Genomic DNA, 19214 nt, shown 5'->3' on the forward strand with positions numbered 1-19214 from the left:
ATACTTAGCTTATTTTGCAATATTGCTGGCAAACTATCTCATTTAAAGGAGGAATGTGCAGGAATGTCTAATTTAAAGTTTTACATGGGATTTTTTCTTATTTTAATATTAACTTGATGGAGGAATGCCATCTCAGGGTATACACAGTTTAACCTAAGCTTAATCTGGTCACAATGTATCCCCTGTTCTTAAGACCCTCACTTTTGGGCAACTAAAATGACAAATTCTGTAGTCTCTCTTTCCTAATGTTTGCTGTATCTCCATGATGACTTTTGACCTCTGAATATACTCCTCTGAATCACTGACCTTATGACATTTATTTCTCTTAGTAGCCCAGATAAATTTTTACCTTGCAATAAATATCATTATCCTTCTGAGTAACACTGCCAACTGAGTAGGTATATTTAACCATCAGTTCATATAAGTTTGCACTTTATCTTAATTTGATAAGTATGTCAAATGTTACATAAAATATGTTACATAATATTACATGTATTATTTGTTGCACTGTGGAATTTTATTACACAAATATTTTATTCTAGCAATTTTAATAAAATTAAATATTTATGTGTATTTTTATGGTTTATAAAGTTTTAGTATGTATGAAGTTATTCTATTTTTATAATATTTTGAAGAATTGAAGGCACACATTATCACCATCTGAAGAACTGAGTTTTGTAGTTTTCTGATTTATCATGTAAGCAGTAGCTTTAACATTTTAACTTACTATTTCTGAAGGTTTATCTCACTTCTTTACCACTGCACCACACTGCAGTATTTTTGATGGCTGAAAATGATAGAAGGTGAGATCATGATACAGATTATTGTTAATTTTTGCCTACCTAGATTGTAATGGTGAAAAACCTGGATTCGAATGAAATTTTATTACTAGGTGAAAGAGTGTTAAGATTTTTTTCCCTAGAAAATATTAGTACTGTTAGATATATTAGGTATGATAGACTAATTGGAAATTACAGTGGAAATGAAAAATTCTCTAAAAGGGCAGACATGAGCTGGCAAAAGAAAGAATAAACAAACTTGAAGATAGATGATCAGAACATATACAACAGAGAATTGAAAGAAAAAAAAAGAATGCAGGAAAATTAATAGTACATCAGAGACATTTAGGACATCGTTGAAAGTATCAAAACATGCCTAATGTGAGTACCAGAAGTAAAGAAGGAAGAGAAAAAAGCATAAAAATTGTTCAAAGAAATAATGGCTGAAAACATCACATATGATTAAAAACATTGATTTTTACATTCATGAAACTCAAAAGATCCCAAGTAGGATAAATTTTAGAAGATCCATAACTAGTCATAAACATAGTCAAAATATTGAAAGCTAATGACAAAGAGAAAATCTTAAAAGCAGCAAGAGGAAACAACTCATCATATACAAGAGAATACCTATAAGATTAACCATTGATTTCTCATCAGAAACAATAGAGGCCAGAAGGTGGTGGGATAACCTATTCAAGGTTCTTTAAAAAAAGAGCTGTCAATTAAGAATCCTATACACAGCAAAACTATCTCAAAATGAAGGCAAGTGTGAAATAAACAGAGAATTTGTTGCTAGTGTACATGCCTTACAAGAAACATTAAAGGAAGTTATTCAGGCTAAAGGCAAGCATCACCAAACAGTTATTCTAATTGGTATAAATTTTGCCATAAAGGTAATTTTGTAGCAAAAAGACAGTGTGACTACATATTTCTTCTCCTTTCTAGTCTTTATTGATTTTTAAAAATAATACCATAAACAATATCTATGAAATCAAATTGTTAGCCCTATAGCATATAGGCACATATCTTCTTTGACAATAACAGCACAAATTAGGGGAGGGAGGAGTAAGCTCTTGTATAGCAAAGAATTGACATCAGATATTAACTCTACTCCACAGTAAAAGATGAAGAATACCAGAAATGGTAAATAAGAAGGTAAATTAAAAAAAAAAAAACAGTTATAAATATGTTTTTCTTTTTTTATCTTAGTTCCTTCAGGAGACTTAAAATTATATAAAGCCATGATTATAACACTATATTGTTGGATTAGTAACATATATAGATGTAACATATTTGACAATAATAGCACAAAGGAAGTGAAGGAAACTATAGTGAAACAAATTGTCTATATTTCACTGAAATTGTATGTATAAATCTGAGGTAGATTTTGATAAATTGAGATATATTCTATAATTCATAGATCCACCACTAAGAAAACAACTGTAAAAACATATAGTTAAAAAGAAGATAATGTATATTTGGTTAATACTAGTTCAGGTGCTACATTTGACCTAGGGTATAGTTCAATGACTGGATAACATGGCTAGTCATCCACCAAAATTCCTTTTCCATTTTTACAGTATATAAAATTAGAGCTGAGAAATAGCTTAAGCTGAGGAGTCTATTTTTCAGCTTCCCTTTTCTGTTAGGTATGGCCATATGACTAATTTTTGTCAATGGACTATACACAAAAAGCTCTAATCTCTCTTTTTTTTTAAGTTTATGTATTTATTTTGAGAGAGAGAGTGGGTGTGAGGCAGAGAGAGGGGGAGAGAGAGAGAATCCCGAGTAGGTTCCACACTGTCAGCACGGAGTCCCACAGGGGGCTCGAACCCACAAGCCTCAAAATCATGACCTGAACTGAAATCAAAGAGTTGGATGATTGACTGAGCCATCCCAAAAGCCCTAGTCTCTTAAGAAGTAGACAAAATTCCTCCATGTTCTACCCTTCTGCTGACTGAATACAGAGGTCCAACAAGCTTTAGGGGTTGGTAAAGTCATCAAATGAGAACTATCATAAATTTCCAAATCCCTATCCAGAGGAGAGCTTCCCACATCCTGTAACACCTATCCTTAACTCATATGTAAATGACAAATACAATTCTACTATATTGGAACTATCCATATTTTTGTGTTTCTGTTTTTTTTATAACAGTTTAGCGGCCCTAATTGACACCATTCCAGACTATAGTCTCAATAGATCCTATTCAATGGCAAGGAGGTTCTCTTCCAAAAGAAAATGAGAATTTAATTTTTTAAGGAAAAAGAATGCTGGCTATGTGGGTGCCTACATTCTAGACATTTAAATACTGTGCTAAGTAATTTGTATATATTTTACACATAATAACAGGCAGTTTTATTGAAAGTATTTGCATATATCATCATATACCAATTCTATGAGGTGATTATTATCATCTCATTTGTTGAGAAGAGAAAGAAGCTAAAAATAGCTAAGTATATTGGATATTTGTGTTTTAACCAAAATCTATTTAGTTGCAAAAACACTTTAACCACTCCTTCACCCACTATAAACTAAATTGCTCTGGGTAATTTGTAAGATTCTGGTTTTAGTGTTAACTGCCTCTAAAAGTAATTGTTTTTGATATTTTATTTTACTCATTCCATACAATACCTTTCAAAAGACAACTTTAATTATCTAAATAATTAAAACTCCACTGGTTCTGGCAATTCATTTTTTCCAATACATTTAATTATTTCTCTAAAACCTATCCATTTTATTAAAAACCAGCTATTAAGACTAAAAACTTGGGGGATAATATTTTCTTTGAATTTGCTTGGCAGGGTTTCATTCAATTTGAGGTATCAGAAATTATACTTTGTGCCAAGATATATATGAAAATATTGGTCCCCCTAAGCTTCTTGTTGTAGGTTAACTCATACTCTATGATCCCAGAAATGCAACGCTGTGACCTGGGCCAGACCAAATTATAAGAATCATGATGGTTGCCTACCTAAATTACCACCAATATGTCTGTCTTTTTTGTTTGTTTGTTTGTTTTTGTTTGTTTTTGAGAGACACAAAGTGTGTGTGGGAGTAGGTGAGGGGCAGAGAGAGGGAGAGAGAAAATCCCAAGTGTACTGTGTGGGGGTGGGGGCTTGATCCCACCAAGATATCAAGACTTGAGCCCATATCAAGAGTCAGACACTTGGGGGAGTCAGCTGCTAGGGGCACCTGGGTGGCTCAGTCAGTTAAGTGCCAGATATTGGCTCAGGTCATGATCTCACAGTTATTGAGTTCAAGCCCTGCATGGGGCTCACTGCTGTGAGCTCAGAACCCTCTTTTGATCTTCTGTCCTCCTTTCTCTGTGTCGCCTCTCCTCCCCCTAAAATAAATAAACATTAAAAAAAAGTCATCCGTTCAACTGACTGAGCTATCCAGATGCGCCCCAGATGTCTGTCTTTTAAATATACTCAGTCCTTTTCATCATGGAAGAAAAATTTACAGGTCATCTGTGACTCCTCACTTCATCTTATGCGCCATGCATAACCCCACAGTAAACCCTGTTGATTCCACTTTAAGAGTATGATCAGCACCTGACCACTTTCCCCCTCCCACACTGAGGGCACTCCCAGAGGAGCCCCTTTCACCCTTCCCTCTGATGACTGCAGAAGCCTCTGACTGCTGCCCTGCTCCATCCCTGTCCTTCTGATGTTTATTCTCAACATTGCAGTCAGAGCAGTCCTTTCAAACTATGAACCAAAACAATTCCATCTTCCCCACAAATCCTACCCCTGTCTCTTGCTAATTCACTCACGATGTAATTGAAAATTCTGAAATAGCTTTATTGGCCCTACATAATTATCCCCACCTTCTCATTTCCTGTTAGTCTCCTCCTTGCTTCCAAAAAACCATGCTGGTCAAACACTTGAAATGACCCCTTCCTGCCTTAGATCCTTCCCACTGTCACTGCCTCTGCTTTACTCTCCCCAGTAATCCATAATGCTTGCTCTTTCAGCTTTGTGTAGAATTCAACCTCCATTCAAGGGACTCCTTCCGTTCTGAAACACCTAATCCTGCTCTGTGTTTTTTTTTTTTTTCTTCTATAAGAATTCCTACTGTTATATAATTTACTTAAAATAAATTATAATAAATAAAATGATTTTATATTTATCCTTATACATAATTTTACATATCAAAAATATATAACTTATATATGTGATATATATTTACACACATAAATGTTATAAAATATAAGCTCCACAAGGACAGAGGTATTTGTTTGCTTGCTTATTTATTATTTATCTCTCTCTCTCTATTTATTTATGTTTTTCAAGGAACATTTAATAACAAGGTAGATAACATATACTTATCTAATATGGTACTTTTATATCACTGAAGCTAAAGCAAATTATCCTGTTCATTGGGTAAAAATGGACTGCTTAATGTGTGGACACTGCAGTGCAATTTTAAAAAATTCTGTAATTGTATTTTCAAAACTTCAGAATTTGAGCGTCAGTGTTCTCTCTTTTTTTCATATGAGAAAAGAAAATTCCCTTGAAAATCATATGAAGCTTGGACAAAAATTGCATAGCTTTATTCTTAGGATCACTCTGTAGAGTCTTCATGATTCAAAAGACACAAGGGAATCTTCAATTCATCTTTTAGAGAAGACATTCCACCTCGCATGATCTCATCAACCAGGAGAATGTTGCTGGCAATCAAAGTGCTGGAGTGAAGAAGCTGTTTCTTTACACAATAGTTATCCCATATTCCTACTTCTGCCGCTACCATTGGCTCACCTGTGTTCAAGTCCACACCCACAAGTTGACCTGATTCTGAATGTTCTGCTTGAACTTTACCTAGTGTTTCCTGAAGGTCACAACCAGCATTCTGAGCAAGAACCTCAGAAAAAATGAGCAATGAATCAGCAAATACTTGAACTCCAAGTTGGGTGCTGCCTTATACACTAGGCTTATATTTAATCAAGGCTTCTACCAATGCCATGTCCATTGTACCAGCACCTGGAACTACACAGCCGTAATCAGTAGCATTTTTAACAGCTGTCAAGCCATCTCTTATTGCATCTTTGATTTGAGTGAATTTTGCTTATTTGGTCCATTGACCACTAAAATGACATAGTGAGGATGGTTACATTGATCAATAAAGGTGAATTTCTCTTCTCCCAATGCATACTCATAGACAAGTCCTGCATGTCCCAAACAATCAGTATTTAGGTCATCAAAAGAATTCCACTGCAAGCAAGGGTCAGCCTTTCCATATTTCTTCTTTTAGCTCTACAGAGAGATACTATGCCTTCTTTTGTTAGAGCATCTAAGGGAATGAGGTCAATTCCCTTTTGGTTAACAACAAATCTTTTATCTGAATCACTGCAGACTTTCTTTTTCAGTTCTATTATTTTATAACTCTATCTTCAATGAGTTTTCTTTCAGTATTTACAAGTTTCTTTCTCTCTTGTGCACTCTTGTAAAATAAAGCCAGAATTTATCTCCATTTTTTCATATTCTAATGACACATTGCATGTAAGGACATATGCATCTTTTTTTTTTTTTTTTTCACATCAGGATGCCATGCCCCAAGGTTCAAACAAGACCTCTGATTAAGCTTGTATCAGTTTCAAAATAATGTTTCATCTCCATGATCTCAACAACAGAGAGATCAATTGGTTCATCTTGTTTTTTAATGGTGAAAATGCAGTCCACTACAGCCTCTGTTAAGACATTAGCAAGGTCAGCATGCACTTTAGTACGAGGAGATGTTCTAGCCACATCTATAAATGTTTCGCTGTCCATTTCTTTGTTTACTTTGGCTTGTTCTAAAAACTGAAGTGCCTTTCCTTTGCAGCTTCAAATCCTTCTGTTATTCTGGGATAAAGACCTTCAGAAATGCAGAGGGCCTGTTTCAGCAACTTGTTAATGATTAGGTCATTGGAAGTGGTGTCATCACCAGTTATGTCATCCTGGGCTGTTGCTATAAGGCGGCTGTTGGGTGTTGAATTTGTATTTCATGAAGCATCACATTACCATATTTAGTAAATTTAATGTCTCTGGTACCAGAAATAAGCACCTCCACGCTCACTTAGGCTCCAAGTTGGTCCTCAGCAAATCCTGACCCTCAGACCGCACTGATGTTGACTGTCAGTACTGCCTGAGCTTGGGCCACCTCAGCCTCAGGATTCAGGATGTTCACATCCACCATAGCTAACCAGCACAGGAAGAGCTGTTTCTTTCTTTTTCTTTTTTTTTTTTTTTTGAAAATAGTGCCTAAAACAGAATTTACTCTTAATACATATTTGATAAAGAATGGATCTGGTCATTTAATTAAGTAGGAAGTGTTTGCTCTCAAGTGGTATTGGAAGGCTTAATGTCATTTTTTTGAAATTGCTTTTGACTTGTTTGAAGAAGACTCTATAATAGTATTTTAATATAGCAGTATCTCATTATAACAATGGGAGATATTGACCATATATTAACCACTTGGAGTGATTAATTAAACACTTTAATCTGAACATTTGTGGTCCTGAAAATTTTTAGTCTTTCATGGGGAAAAAAAGGAAACTAACTTTACTAAAATGCTTTAAATTTACTATAATTGAATGGTAAGCATTTATACACACATTATTATATATTCTTATAAAAATTTTGTGATGTAGATTTTTAAAATTAATTTTTGAATGCACTTTACTTAAGGACACATAGCTGAAGTCTTCATGAAGCTTCTAAACTACTAAATTCTTTGTTCTTCCCCAAACTCCTTCATGTAAGATAAAAGTAAAGTAAAATTCCAATCTAAAGTAAGTTCATCAGACTTCTCTGGATCAAATAAGCATAAAGTAAAATTTTGGAATATGGTAATAATACTGTAGTATTAAATATTTAAGTATATGAAAAATATGAATATTCACAGAATAAGAAACCTGAAATAGTACTTTAGAAACCAAGTTAGTTAAAATGTTCAAGTCATAGTCTCATTTCTTTTTGCAATATCTAGCCTCACCAGGATATCCTCCACAACAGAGTGAGCTTTGAAGTTCACAAAATTTGATTCAACATTGGCATATCGACCTGACTTCAAAGGGATTTACACTGCTGAAGAATTTCACTGAGTTCAAGAAAGAAAGGAGAATCTCAACTTCCTGTGAAATCTAACTTCAGAGTACCTGGTACCTTCAACAAAATTAGGTATATTTGGGTATCAAAAACAGAGATTTGAAAGTACATTTAAATTCACACAGAATATTTCTTTTTAATTTCCTGTTTGGTGAATATTTATTGCGATGTGACAATAGGAAAACTAAAAGTTGTAAGTTTAGTATTTCAGAGATAAAGATTTGCTGAAGCACATATTTAATTCTAGGAAGTCACATGGACATAAACTTATTTTCCCCTGCCCATTTATCTGTGCAGCACTGGTCTACCAGTTTCATTTTTACCTTTTCCACAAAGCCTTTCCCTAAAACTCCACTTATTTTTCATAATCATGAGTTTGGGAACTTGATTTCATTTAATTTAATACTTCAATTTCCAGCCTGACAATTACTTTTAGAAGTTTCCTTCAATGTATCTTGCACTTTTCTTCTCTTTCTTGCGGTCATGGGTTCCTCCAACACCCAAATGCCACCACCGCTCCCTTTCCTCACCCCATTCCATTATAGCATTGCTAAAATTTAGAATTACGGAAGTGTTACTTATCCTAAAAGGCCCACTCAATTTTTCCCATTTTTCACTGATTCTCATTATTTCAAAACTATATATTTTAGCATGTAAACATTCACCCATATGAATGAAAGACTGTAAATCATTTGTATCCCCCAATTGGTCCTTGCCTCTAATTCCAGTAAAGAAAAAAAATTATTTAACTGTTTTGAATCAAACTGTTAGATTGGATCTTTATGAAACCCTCCCTGTCACATATAACATATATACAGGGTGAGAAGAAAGTGATGATTAAATTCATAGTTACTAAGTAAGGTCAATTTCTTGGAGGATAAATACACTGCAATTAATAACAGTGTCTATTCTTTATTTTATACAAAATCATTTCATATGCATTATCTCTTAACTCTCATAACGATCATATTGATTTTCAGATTTTACACAAATGAGGTATTTGAAAGAGTATTCCTTTTGGAGAGCCTGATATCCAGGAATAGAAATTTTAATAACTACCTTTCGTTTGGCTATTTTTATAGGTGAGGCACTATGCTAACCTATCAGGAAAGTGCTATTAGTATCTCCATTTTGTTAATGAGGACATTAAGATTTAGAGCGATTAAATCACTCACCCATGCTTACAGAGCCAGAGTCCATATTCAGCTCCAGAACTTTCTCCAGAGCAAAAGCTCTTAACTAGTATGCTTATTAGAGAGTTTAGAACTGAAAGTACCTTAGAATTCATTTAGTCCAAACTTCTCATTTTACAGATGAAGAAATTGAGGCAGAAAATGGTTTTTTGCTCAAGTCCATAATGCTCTTCAACTAAAACCATCCTTCAAGCCTCTGCACTGTGCCTCCACCACCTCAGCCTGCCACGGCTGCTCCTCACTGTCATCCTTAGGAGAAATCCATGGTCTACACCTCTTTTCAAGGGTCAGAGACTGCTGGCTGATAATGTCTAGCATCTCATTAATTCACTTTCATAAAAAGTATAACTCCAGATCTTCTTTTGACCCTACACAATGGGGGTAAAGGTGAGGTCTTAGAAACAGGTAGTGGGTTTACTTTTGGAGCCCTATTTGGGAAGCAACAAACCTACTAAGTATGATGATTCTTCATTTCTGTTAATGAAGTAAGTTTTAGTGAAGCCATTTGTAACTCTTGGGAGCTAACACTTCTTCATACCAAGGATAGATATATTAGTGAGGGCTCCCCAAAGAAACAGAATTTATAAGCTGTATATATATAAACTTATTGTGAGACTTGGGTTATGCAATCATGGAGACCAAGAAGTCCCATAGCCTGCAGTCTATGAACTTGAGAACCAAGAGCTGTAATTCAGTCTGAGTCTGTCTGAAGGCCTGAGAACCAGGAGAGCCTATGGCATAAATTCCAATCTGTGTCCCAGAACCTGAGAACATGGAGCCCAGAGTCCCAGGGAAGGAGGGTATGGATGTCTCTGCTCAAACACAGAAAGAATTTGCCCTCTCCATACCTTTTTATTCTATTCAGACCCTCAGAGAGTTGGGTGACACACACCCATATTGGGGAGGGCCATCTACTTTACTTAGTTCACCAATTCAAATGCTAATCTCTTCCAGAAAAACTCACACAGATTCTCACAGATCTGTGAGGGTAGCTATCTTGGTATCCTTTAGCTCAGTCAAGCTGACATATAAAGCTAACCATTACATTGGGGTATGAGACTGAGGGCAGGTGTTTTATATTAATTCTGGCACTGGGCTCAGGCTTTGGTTAGGGAAAGAACACATTTTCTACAAGTGTATTCAGAGTCCTGTTTTTCTTCCCTGGTAGCTTCTAAGACAAACTAAGTCCATGCTGCTCCCAAAAACAACAAAAAACAAACACAAAAAAACAAAAGACAACAAAAAAACCTCTTATAACAATCTTAAACCTATTCAATAAAATGTATACACGAGAAGATTTAAAACATTTACTTCATTTTCATTTGAGATAATTTATATTTTAACAGTTTAAACAGTTTTATTGTGCCCTTTTGATGCTAAGGATACATAAGATGAAAAAGATATAGTTCCTGCACAGAATGGTTTAAATTGCAGTGGGAGAGATGATTATATAAATAGAATATTTCAGCATATTGTGGTAACTCAGTACTAAAAAAGTCATTTTGCTTTTGAATAAAAGACAAAATTAATTAGTACTATGTAGTATTTTATTTTTTTAAATATTGACTTTTTAAAAAAATTTTTTAATGTTTATTTATTTTTGAGAGAGAGTATGATCAGGGGAGAGGCCGAGAGAGGGAGACACAGAATTGGAAGCAGGATCCAGGCTCTGAGCTGTTAGCATGGAGCCCAATGCAGGGCTCAACTCACCAACTGTGAGATTATGACCTGAGTTGAACTTGGACACTTAACCAACTGAGCCATCCAGGCGCCCCTTAAATATTGACTTCTAAGGAAAATTATTAAGAAGGATAATAATTTATTAAAAATAAAGTAATTTGGATATGTTTTGGGAAAAAAAGTGGGTTAATTACACAGCTTAACTTGGAAATTTTAGACTTCAAAATGTTGTTTCTTTGGATTTTTTTCATAAAGCTAGCTGTAGCAGAGATTGCTAGCTGGTTAACAAACATGTTTCTTTTCCTACTGGGGACATAGCAAGTTTAAATTTCCTATCGTACTTTCAGCTGGGCTTGACAGTGGCTGAGTTCTCATCAATAGAATGTGAATAGAGAATGGGCACCACTTCAAAGCATGACCATAAAAATTTCCCATGTGTAAACCCTATGCATTTTTTCTCCTTCCATTTTGATGTAGATGAGCATAATGATTGGTGGAATAGGGGACCCATCCATGGAATGGTCCTTGAGTCCTTAAGTCACTGAATAGAGGAGAATCTCCCAATAATCAGGGTCATCTTTTCATGGCTTTTAAGCGAACAAGAAATAAGATTCAATGATATTTGGGCCATTATAATTTGGGCTTTATTTTAAACATCAGACAGCATTATCCTAATATGCCAGTGTTATTCTTTTAACTGAAATATCAACAGAATCCTAGCTATTTTGCCAATTAACCTAAGGGTTAATTGAGCATGATTTATAGAATCACAGAATTTTAAGGCACAGATTGTGGCGAATATTAGCCATAGGACATTAGACACAATTTAGTCCAGTAGTCTCATTTTAGAGATGAGGAAATTGATTTAAATTACCAAGAGAGGGGTGCCTGAGTGGCTCATGTGGTTAAGCATCCGACTTCGACTCAGGTCATGATCTCACAGCTCATGAGTTCGAGCCCCGCGTCAGGCTCTGCACTGACAGCTCAGAGCCTGGAGCCTGCTTCGGATTCTGTATTTCCCTCTCTCTCTGCCCCTCCCCTGCTCATGTTCTCTCTCTCTCTCTCTCTCTCTCTCTCTCTCTCTCTCTCTCTCTCAAAAATAAATAAACATTAAAAAAATAATAATAAATTACCAAGAGCAATTCCATCCCCTTCTCTTTGTTCCCTCAGCTGTAAGGTTAATAACTGTTTTTATAATTGCTACCTTTCTTCTCTCTTCTAACCTTTTCAGTTATCTCATTAACAACTTCGTAGCTAGTTAACAATCCTTCATATTGAAAACCATTGGTATGATTTCTGTGTTTTTTCTGGAGCCTGTGTGGACACAAATGGTCTTCCTTTCTTGGTGACTGAAGCAAACAAGGATATGAAGTAAATTACAAGGTATCGTGATTGTCTCTTCTGAAATTGTCCAAAAAGGGTAGAAACAAATTTCAGTGGTCTCAAATGCTTCCTTCCACACTGGATCATGGTGGAGATAAATGGCACAAATGTTGTTCCAGAATGGCTTGGACTCTTTATTAGCTTTGTTTTATGCAAAGACATACATAGATGCTTTAGTGTAGTTGAGAATGACTAACACAAGCTATAGTCATTGTATGGATAATTTAAAAAAATCAGTTTTTGAAAACCATAGGTTAAAAACTAGAATTCTTGTGTTCTTCTGTCTTCAATGTCCTCCTCTTAGGAATTGCTTAAAACTTTTAGCAAGGTGGACTTAAAGAATTTCTCTGTTTACTAAATCTTAATTTCTCATTTATATTGTCTAGATATTCTGGATTTCTTTTTTTCAGCCTAACATTTCTCTCTCTTGGGGAAGTGAAGTAAACATTTCTATGCATTACGATCCTTATATTTAATGAAAAATTCTTAGCTCTCTATAAATGCTTGCCCCAAATAGAGTCAGGCTATTTATTACTTGTATTTTCAGAAAGATTCATTCACTCTACATGTATTCTAAGATGTAAGATGTATTGCCCATTGCTTTTTATCCAGACATGACTTTTCTACCTCTGTGCTTCACCCTGCAGATTCATCATACGTCTATGTTCCTCACCCAGCTGCTTCTGACTTTTCTCCCACAGTGGGGACAATAGGAATCCTACCCTGCTTCCTTTTTGATTAGTGGAGAATCTCAGACTAGAAAGAGATTGAAACTTTTCTACATTATGAAAAACAGAGTCAATATCCCACTTCTTAAGTAAAATAATTAAGCATATGCCTTTTGCTATAGCTGCTCAGGAGTCTTACTGTTTAACTGTTGCATTTCTGGGAGTTGTCCTCCTTTCCCAGTACACTTATCCATTTTGTGCTTGACACACATCTGGGATGCATTCTGAAGGGCATGCGCAATGGCTAATTCAGTTGCCTCTCACAACTGTCCTTCCCATGTAGCCCTAACTGTTACAGAACTCCAAGAGTATCTTGTCCAACTTCCTTTTTTTTCCAGAAAATGTCTGAGGATTTTTAAAGATTGCCTTGTCTTTCATATCAGATACAGCTGATTGTCCTGAAGCTCAGATCTATTTTATAAGTTCACAAGTGAGAGTCACTCCTTACAGCCCAACAGATGTCTCAGGGGCTCAGGCCTACCAAAGCAAAATTGGTTAACAGTCACACCCAGTATAAGGTATCTTCTAGCCCCATTGTCAGTTAGTGCCACTAAACAGAACTGGAATTGGGGTCCCTTTAAAAGCAAAATTTTGTCAATCTGATAGCAGAAGAGGAAGTCAGAGAGACTCAAAGAGTGAGAAGGACTCAACAAGCAACTGCTACTTCGAAGATGGAAAGGGCCCTGAGAGATGAGATGGAGGTGCCTTTTGGAAAGAGAGAGAGGGGAACATGTGACAGCTATCAAGGAAATGGGATCTCAGTTCTACAACGACAAAGAAATGAATCCTGCCAACAACCTGAGTGAGCTGAGAAGTGGATTCTTCACCTGGGCCTCCAGATAAAAGCCCAGCCTAGCAGATATGTTGATTTCATTCTTCTAACACTTGCAACAGAGAACCCAAGTGAGCCTACTTGAACTTCTACCCAACAGAACTGTGTGATAATAAATGAATGTTTTTTCAAAATGCCAAGTTTGGACAACTTATTATTTAGAATTAGAAAAATAACACAGTTTCTTACCTGAATTTCACTATTATGAAAAAATTAAGAAATGAGATTTATCTTTGTGTTTATATTGGGCTCATACTGATTTGGGGGAAGAATTGTTAAATTGTTTTGAAAACTAGTATTTTAACTGTAACAGCCCCATATTTCCTTATAAACACACTACTTTTAATTTAAAAATTAATTTTATATGATAGACATTTCTATTTTATGTCTTGGTGATTTTCTTCCATAGTATAACAAGCCATAATAATAATTAACTCAGAAAATCTGATGTATCTTAAAGCTTCTGATTATAAAAATACATATCATATATTTATATCATGAAATATGATTCAACAATAAAAAGTAATAAATTATTTATAAATAAGACAATTTGGATGAGTATCAAGGAATTATTCTGAGCAAAAAACCCCACAAAAGTTTACATCGTGTATGATTCAATTTATAGAATATACTTGAAATGATAAAATTTACAGAAATGAAAAATCGATCAATGGTTGCTAGGGCTTAGGAACAGGAAGATAGAAAAGGGTAAGAAGTATGTGTGTGTAAATAAGTATAGATCCTTTTCATGATGGAACTGTCCTGTATTATGATTGCGTTGGTGGATATACTAACCTACACATGTAATAAAATTGTGTAAAACCAAATACACACACACACACACACACACAAAATAACACTCTCAAACTGGGTAGAATATCAGATATTGATAAATACTGAGTCAGTCTTGAAAGTATATACTTGAAAAAATATAATCAATCAAGAAATGAATTAAAATAAAGAACTTAGTGATACTATATGAAAGGCCTACTTTAGAAATTTAGAGTAATAGATTTATTTAATGTACTGACTCTAACCAAAAATTTAAAATATATTAAAACATTGAAAGAAAAATGACCTACTGCAAAAATATTTCCTTGGGTATAAAGACCCAAGTCATGACATCCAGGGCTAGTAAAAATCATGAATTGATGAGTGTAAGCAAAAATCCACTAGTGTTTCTATTACTTTGAGAAGGAATACTTCTACTTAGGTAGTCAGTAGAGACACCTTTGTGGTGAAGGAGGTGGAGAAAGTGGGAAACCCAAGATAACCCTTAGATATTAGGCCCAGATAAATGTCTTAATGGTGAAATCAATCACCAAGATGGGGATTATAGAAAAATAGAGTGATTGATAAATGGGAAGACAATAATTTTTGGGGCCATATTGACTTTGGAGATCTCATAGGTGGAGGTAAGCTAGATTTCAAGTTTGAATAACAACCACTGGAAACCCAGGGTATGGAAAAAAATTTCCCAGGGTGAGTACACAGTGAGATTTAAAGAAAAAAAAAAAAAAAAGGCGGGGGCACAAAACCAGAATCTTGGAAAACAGAATATTTAGGGTATGAAGAGTAAGGAAAGAAGGGTGAGAAGAAATAACCAAAGAAATTGAATGGGACCTAGCATCAATAGTGTAATGAAAACCAGGGAGGAGAGATTTTCAGGAAGGGAGTAATCAAACTTGTCAAACACAAGAGGTGTCAAACGAGAATCAGAATTGAAAAGAAGTACTTATAATAATTAATTGAGAAATGATTGTTGACTTCAGTTAAAACAGTTTCAGTTTAATGATTGGAGTTTGAGATGGGAGTAAGAATAGTAGGTAGATAGATGGTTGTTTTTAGTTGAGGATGAAATGGGAGGCGGGAAAGTGGTGACAGTCGATGGAAACTGTATTTGAGGACGTTTCCTGTTAAGAGCAGAAAAAAAGAGGCCTGTAGGATCTAAGGAGACAAATTTAAGCATAAGTTTCTGAAGTGCTTATACATAGATTGTGGGGCAGTAGCTAATAAAGACAGAAATTACAAATAATGAGAGTGAATGAAGAAAATTATAATGGAGCTCTGCCCCTAAATACATAAAAGTGAATATGATCCAATTTATATTTTTACATGTGCTTATATTTCTGGAATTGGAATTAAAAAGATATACTGCTGGCTTTAATTTATTTTTTCATGTCCTATGATTCATACAGATGACTTTAGAATCAAAATGTAGTCCAAATAAAGTAATTCAAAATAACTACACAACTGATGAGATTAACAGGCTGTGACTATAGTGCAGCATAATTTATTTAGCTCAACACTTTTAAACCTTGTCATCGATGTGACAGCATATACTTGTTCTTTCCAACTAATATTTGATTAAGGCATTTTACAATCCCAATCACTATCACTGTGTGACATTCCATGGCCAGGAGTGTGTTATACAGCATTAATTCACACATAGATGCACTGATGGCACTTAGCCTTCAATGTGAATGGATATTGCACATTTCATGCTCTGTCATGTCTCATTGCATTAATAGCCATGTGTGTGATGAGGTCCATAATCTGTGGCTATTTCACAACATTTTCAAATGCACTTGTCACAAATGGAGTAGCCAAGTACTTCATTAAGCAATCCTGTTCCAGAAAGCACGTGTCTCCAAAAGCAGGTTGGCATTTGAAGTAATAGAAGTTGCTTTTATCCGTGTAAGTTTGAAAAGGCACATGTAATTTTAGTAACTCTTAACTTACATCACATCTTTCCTTCAGAAGTCAAATGGTGTTCTGATAAGGCCTCTCATCTACCACTGTCACTTTTCTTTCTATTGAGTGGATATGCTCAGCTCTACCACTAGCTATTGGTAAACTTAGAGCTAGCACGTAACTTCTACAAGCTTCTGTTTTACATCTGTAAAACAGAGCCACATAGTAAGCTTACTATGAAGCTGACATTATATAAGATGATGTATATAAGGCCCCTAGAACCTGAAAAATAATACACTCCAAAATCTACATTTTATTTCCATATTATAAATGAGAAGTATAATCGTGTTTGCAACTACAAAAAAAAACTAGATATAAAGCTGTAAAATTAGTCATGTACATATTCTGGACTCACCATAACTTTATGAAAATGTATTTTATTCTCTTTGGACTTGGATTTTAGAGACTTAGAGAACACTGTGAATGTTTTATAGATTCCTGTTTTATTGATGATTGGCTTTACTATGAAAGTTCTTTCTAATTCTATGGTTACAACAGTTCCTAGAACATGTGACAAAGAAGGTAACATGCAGCAACAGCCTTCATAACGGGTACTGTCTGTCCATCTTTTTTTAGTGGCTTTGAAACTCTTTATCTAGGGGCACCTGGGTGACTCATTTGGTTAAGCATTCAACTTTCTCTCTCTCTCTCTCTCAAAAATAAATAAACACTAAAAGAAATCAAAGGGGCACCTGGGTGGCTTAGCTGGTTAAGTGTCTGATTTCGGCTCTGGTCATGATCTCGCGGTTCGTGAGTTCGGGCCCCGCATCAGATTCTGTACTGACAGCTCAGAGCCTGGATCCTGCTTCAGAATCTGTGTCTCCCTCTGTCTCTGCACCTTCCCTGCTCATGCTCTGTCTGTCTGTCTGTCTCTCTCAAAAATAAATAATAAGAGCATTAAAACAACGACAACAACAAAGACAATCTTGGCAGAGATTAGAGGACTCACCAGGAGTTTCCACATGAGCAGGTTAGCTCAAACTGTTCCCAGAGGTCAGACTTTGATGAGTTCAGGAGGCCAAGACTTTCCCCAGGTGCTTAATCAAGTAACTGACAGCCTCCTTGTTTATACAACATGAATTCCCTGGGATTGAGGTCCCTTACCCCTTTTTCCATCTGTGAAATTTTTTGTCTTAATACTTCAATAACTAGACCAGTGTCAGAGAAGTCAAAACGGTAACAAAAGAATAGCTTTTCCAAGAGACTCAAGCAGCCACATCAGGGAAGGCAGAACAATAATATACACCCAATGAAATAGAACTGCTGAAGCCCTGGCTATGCAAATAAGAAAGTTTAAGGATATTCAAGTTCAGCACATGCGCTCTCTCTCTCTCTCTCTCTCTCTCTCTCTCTCTCTCTCTCACACACACACACACACACACACACACACACAAGGGATTTGATGATTAGTGAACCAATTATTTTTCCACTTGAAATCTTGGTAAATACATTTAAGAAGCAGATAGTCACTGGTGAGACATAGGTTAGCAACCCAGAAGAGCCAGTGTAACAAGTATTTCAAAGCACAGTGTAAAAAAGACAAAAAACAACAACAAAGAGAGAGAGAGAGAGAGAGAGACAAAACGTAAGATAAAAATAGAGACTACAGATTAAAATAGAGAGAGAGGGGACTTAATACACAGTAGCTTCAGAAAAACGAATGAAAAGAAAAAAAGACTAATGAAGCTGAGGCAATAATTAAACAATTAATAGAAGTAAAATTATCGACCAAAGAAACATTGGTTTATAGACTGAAAGTTTCCTTGAGTTCCAGAACAGACATATAACAATGCAAATTCTAATGAAACTATTAGATCGAAAATATCACAAACTTCTAGACAGAATAAACAACTTTCCTGGAAAGGAAATGTAGAAAGATATTTGAGAACATGAAAAAATTCTGAGTATATATATCAACATAACATTCCAAACTTGAGAAAAGTATTTGAAAAAAGATCCTAAGCAAACATCATAGGAAAAATAATAAAGACTTCAAAATGAGGAAGTAAGAGGAATGAAAAAAAAGTGATAAAAGAATCTTGTGATACATATTTATGAATAAGGATAGATTTTATAGAAATAGGGAATATAAAAGTTAAAAAAAAATTGTTTTGAGATGGAAGGGAGCTATTGTAAGGGAAATTCCAGGTAGTATAATACTGTCTCCAACACAGCAAAAAATTGAGAGTGAGTGAAGACAGAGAGAGAAATAAAATAACTACAACTCCAGAATGGAGAATGGAAATGGTAAAAAACAAGAGAGGGGATTAGAGCACTATAAATAAGAATATTGGAAAGATCTATCTTATTTGTGTTCAGAGAAATAGGAATTTGAACACCTTTCATGGAGAAATGATTGGAATATAGTGTTTGATTAGAAGATCAGGGAAAGAAAATGTAATCATTAATAGATGGAAATAAACAGTAGAAATTCTGTATTATCAAGAAAAAGAACACTTGATCAAAGAAACAAAGATAAATTAAGTGAAAATGAGGAACCAATAAAGTAAAATAAGTGATAAACGTGAAAATATAGTAAATAAAACTTAGTATATCATTCATTACATATAATATTAACAGGCTAAAATCTTTCCATCAAAATAAAGAAACAATCAGACTGAAGTTGAAAAATAGTCCCTATGCTGCCTACAATAAACACATCCTAAGCAGGGTGACAATTAAAATTTTAAATTAAGAAATGGAGAAGCACCTGGGTTCTTCTGGAATGGAGAAGCTCATTCAGTTCAGCGTCTAACTCTTGAGTTTTGGCTAA

General features: G+C 35.1%; 1 pseudogene; it reads right to left on the bottom strand.

The window, feature by feature from the left end:
* Positions 1-5267: 5267 nt before the first annotated feature.
* LOC131493355 (T-complex protein 1 subunit zeta-like) lies at positions 5268-7666 on the bottom strand (annotated as a pseudogene).
* Between the last annotated feature and the right edge of the window lie 11548 nt (positions 7667-19214).

Source organism: Neofelis nebulosa, chromosome 2 (genome assembly GCF_028018385.1).
Source record: "Neofelis nebulosa isolate mNeoNeb1 chromosome 2, mNeoNeb1.pri, whole genome shotgun sequence".
NCBI classification, from domain to species: domain Eukaryota; kingdom Metazoa; phylum Chordata; class Mammalia; order Carnivora; family Felidae; genus Neofelis; species Neofelis nebulosa.